This window comes from Berghia stephanieae, chromosome 12 (assembly GCF_034508935.2).
Source record: "Berghia stephanieae isolate SIO BIC M18660-M18661 chromosome 12, UCSD_Bste_1.3, whole genome shotgun sequence".
Taxonomy (NCBI): Eukaryota; Metazoa; Mollusca; class Gastropoda; order Nudibranchia; family Aeolidiidae; genus Berghia; species Berghia stephanieae.
Window position 1 is genome coordinate 20,853,815 of NC_088371.1, and position 5,000 is coordinate 20,858,814.

The following is a 5,000-nucleotide window of genomic DNA, read 5'->3' on the forward strand; positions in this document are numbered from 1 at the left end:
ATTCATCTCTAGTGTTTCATTCATCTTGTTTGTTGATAAAGGGGAAGGAAACCCGAAACATCCATTTTATCTGTTTTCGTAATTAAATTGAAGCTTACATTCAATTTCACATTGTTATTTATTTCTTCGAGCTTCGAGCAGCAACGTTTAAATTGCCCATGTGATACAAGGTATGACGCATGTTAGGCGATATTACAGGGTTTTTTTTCAGACAGATACAACGTTGTTAACGGCAAGGTACTCACTTTAAGTTCGACAAATGGATGATGCCAAGTCTGCAAAGATAGATCATCATCAAGCCCTACTGCAACCTCCTCGTGGTGTCGAACGGTAACAGGTCAAGCTGGCCAACTGCAGAGGGCAACAAGAATAGGCAATGGCAAACCATTCTTGTAACTTTGCCGAGTTAACTGCATGAATAAGTCCAAAAAGTTAAACGGTGACAGCGTAAAGGGGAGCATGTTTTCACGGAAGACTGCTGCCTCGCTCGGTTGGGAGCGTGATGTTCGTCAGGTCACACCGAACCGTCAGCCAATTACTAGGCGAAATAAATTTAACAAATGTGACAAAACCAAAATTGGGACATGGAATGTCAGGACCTGTGCCCAAAAAGGAAAACTAAACAACATTCTAAAAGAAATGAAACGGCTCCAAATAAATATTCTTGGCCTGGCAGAGATGAGATGGAAAGAGCAGGGAACCATGTCAAAACAAGAAAACAACACGACATATAAGATCATATGGAGTGGTGGAACCTCTTTCCAAAAAGGAGTAGGGATGATCTTAGACCAAAAATCAACCAAATTTTACAAAGGGCACGTAGCAATCTCAGACAGAGTTTTGCTGGTTAAGCTAAGAGGACCTGTAGTTGACATCAATATTATTCAAGTTTATACACCAACAGAAGAGGCGACAGATGCAGATATGACAGAGTTTTACCATTCACTAGACAAAGCAAAACGAATGTGTAAATCACAAGAAGTCCTTATGGTAATGGGGGACCTAAATGCTAAGATTGGCAGAGGCAGAGATGGTGACATAATCGGACCACATGGACTCGGAGACAGAAATGAACGAGGAAACATCTGGGCAGATTGGTGTAGAACAAATAAATTAATGATTTCAAACACCTGGTTTCAACAACACCCAAGAAGAACCTGGACATGGCAATCACCAGGGGACAGAGCAAGGAACCAGATAGACTTAATAGCAGTATCATCAAGATTCAGAAATGGCATATTAAATTGCAAAACCTATCCAGGCGCCGATGTAGACAGTGACCATGTCCCAGTTGTTTGTACAGTAAGGATAAAGTTTAAAGCTATTCAGAGAACAACTGGTAGAATAAAGAGGGATTACAGGTTATGCAAAGACAATGGCATACAAACAAAAATGAGAGAAGAATTTGAAAATGCACTCATGATACAAAGCCAAAGTGAACCTGATAACGAAAAATGTGAAAAACAATTTGATATATTCCAAAAGTGTGTCAAAGCAACTGCAGAAAAGCATTTACCAATAGCTCAAATAAACAGCAAAAAGGAATGGATGACAAATGAAATTCTAAACCTATTTGAAGAAAGACGAAAATGCAACAGAGGGTCTGCAGAATACCAAACATTGAACAACCACATTAAATCCAAATGCATCGAGGCACACGAGAACTATCTAGACTGGAAATGCTGCGAAATCGAAAGAGAATACAAACCCAACCCCCAACAAGCTCACCAAAGAATAAAAGAACTATCAGGGAAAAGGAAAAGCAAAGCAGCAGGAAGTTGTATCCAAAACAAACAAGGGGAACTGCTATTTGAAGAACAACATATAGAAAGCCGATGGGTAGAATACATAGGCGAACTGTACAATGATCCAAATAGAAATGAACCACCACTGAAATTCAAAGAACCATTAAGCGGACCAAACATCACCAAAAGTGAAATTGAACATGCCATGGAACGAATGAGGGATGGTAAAGCAACAGGCCCTGATGAAATATCTGTAGAGGTATTAAAAAGCCTAGGAGATCTAGCAATTGATGAACTTCACATATTATTCAACAATATATACAATACTGGGAAAATTCCAGAAGATCTATGTAACTCTATTTTCATAGCAATACCAAAGAAAGCAAGTGCAGTCAGATGCGAAAATTTTAGAACTATAAGTTTAATAAGCTACATCAACAAAATACTGTTGCGTATAATTATCAACAGGCTAAGGAATAAGATTAACCCCGAAATCGCAGAATAACAATATGGATTCCAACCTGACAGAGGGACAAGGAACGCAATATACCTCCTCCGTGTTTTAAGTGAAAGAGCTATACAGGTTCAGACCCCACTATACCTCTGTTTTGTCGACTACAAAAAAGCTTTTGATAGAGTACGCCACGAAGAAATACTAAAACAACTGCACTCCATTGGCGCTGATGAGAAAGACCTCAGACTCATGCAAACATTATACTACACCCAGCAGGCATCTATCAAAATCGGAAACTCTACAGGAAATTCCATTCCTATTAAGAAAGGAGTCCGTCAAGGGTGTGTTGCCTCACCAGATCTGTTTAATCTATACCAAGAAACAATCATGAGGGGCATAAATAATATGGAGGGAATAAAAGTAGGAGGTCACAACATAAATAATATAAGATACGCAGACGATACGGTACTCATTGCAACATCAGAAATCCAACTTCAAAAGATTGTTGACAAAGTGGTAGTAGATAGTGAAGCCAAGGGAATGGAAGTGAATATCACCAAAACGGAATGCATGGTAATACAGAAAAACCCCGAAAACAACAACACCTGCAATATAACGATTCACGGCGAGCAACTTACCAACGTAGAAAGTTTTAAATACCTAGGTTCAATAGTGACAACAGATGGAAGATGTAACCGAGACATACGAGCAAGAATAATAATAATAATAATAATAATAATAATAATAATAATAATAATAATAATAATAATAATAATAATAATAATAATAATAATAATAATAATAATAATAATAATAATAATACTTTATTGCATCCCAAAAAGGAATTTTTTTTTTCAAGCCAAACAGGCCTTCATGGACCTGGGAAACATTTTGAAAAACAAACAGATGTCGTTCGGGATTAGATTCCGAGTCTTGAAGTGCTACGTGTGGCCAATCTTGTTATACGGATGCGAAAGCTGGACTACAAATGCAGAAACACAAAAGAACATTGAAGCTTTTGAAATGTGGTGCTTGAGAAGGATGCAGAGAATATCGTATACTGCACACAAAACGAACGAAGAAGTGCTAAAACAAACATACCAACAAAGGAAACTAATGCCCTTAATAGTGGATCGACAACTATCCTTTTTCGGACACATAGTAAGGAAAGATAAGAATGAATACCTGGCAAGTTGTGGAAAAATACCTGGTAAACGCGCCCGGGGGAGACAAAGAAAAACACTCATAGACCAACTGAAGGGCTTCACCAACCTAACAATCCAAGAGCTGTTTGAAAAAGCAAGAGACAGGGAGGAATGGAGAGAGATAATTCATGCAGTATCCGAAGCCTGGACCAGGCATGGAACCTAGAAGAAGAAGACTCACTTTAAACTGAGTACAATGAGAGATTGTGAGTAAATAGCCTTTTCCAAGAATCAAATTTTCGAGCCATTCAGAGCCGGACACGAACTTAGGACTTTCTGATTCGAAGGCGAGTGTCATACTACAAGACCACATAACACTAAACCAACAATTAAAGTTACTTGCTACACTCTTGATTGTCCATCGAAAAATACTTTCTGACAGATAAAACATTTCCATGGAATCGTGTGGCTATGTGGTCTTGTGGTATGGCACTCGCTTTCGGATCGGAAGGTCCTGGGTTCGAGCCTTGCTCGGTGCATAGTTGAGTCCTTGGAGAAGGCTCTTTACTCACATTCTCCCATCGCACTCAGGTGTAAAATGAGTACATGTTATAGATACCCTAAATTTTAATCTTGTAGCACAGTGCGTGGTAATTAAATTACAAATTGATTAATGCTATTCCATTATGATAGATTTTATGCTTAAATTATCAATTTATTGTTGTGTTTTATTTGCATTGTAAAGCGCCTCTGAGCACATTGTGGATCTAGGCGCTATATAAATTCATTCATTCATTCATTCATTCATTCATACATGGTATTTAACAGCGTTGTCTCTGTCCGAAAAAAAAATGTAATATCGCCTAACAGGCGTCTTGTTTCGTCCTACATGTTCAATGTTGCTGCTGGTCAGAGACCCATTGTAAAGCGCTTTGAGCACGTTTAGTGGATTTATTGCCCTATATAAATGTTCATTTAAAAAATCTTTTATAAAGTACTCAAAAGACTTTCTTTCAATTTTGAATGTGTTAATTTATTATGAAAAAATCAATCCTCATAAATAAATAAAACAAGAAGACGCGAGAAAAGTTTTTATGGAACTTTTTTTTGGAGTCGTAATAAGGTTCAACAGTCGTGACGTCACTTCCCTCGTAATGACGCAGAGTCTGGTTCTAAACTATGGGATCAATGGCGGACACTATTATCTCCATCACCGCCCTTATGAAATGCTTCGACGGGCATAAAATTGTATCCAGAGGAGAAAATCATTATAAACATTCTGATCAGCATGAAGAATAAAGAGTACCGATTTTCTTTGTGTAGAACCAAGCTGTTGGTCGCTGGGCGGACGTTACATCAGACTATTGAATCCTATTTCAATTTTTTTTTAAATTGTAATTAGTAATATGCTGAACGTTCACTGTTATCATTGTTGAAGTTATGATTGCACAGATTTGCATAATCGCTATACTTTAATTTCTTGTAATGTTTCTAAGACAGCTTAACTACGCCACTACCACATCATCTCATTCATCTGTGGTGTTTCATTCATCCTGTTGTGTTGATAAAGAGGAAACCCAAAACGTTCATTTGATTTGTTTTTGTAATTAATTTGAAGCTTACATTCAGTTTCACATGATTATTTATTTCTTCGAG

At 37.7% G+C, this 5,000-nt stretch overlaps 1 protein-coding gene across 1 annotated transcript in view; it reads left to right on the top strand.

The window, feature by feature from the left end:
- LOC144957823 (angiotensin-converting enzyme-like) overlaps positions 1 to 5,000 on the top strand; it is a 41,199-nt gene that overhangs the window by 14,028 nt on the left and 22,171 nt on the right. The gene's annotated exons all lie outside the window — the stretch shown is intronic.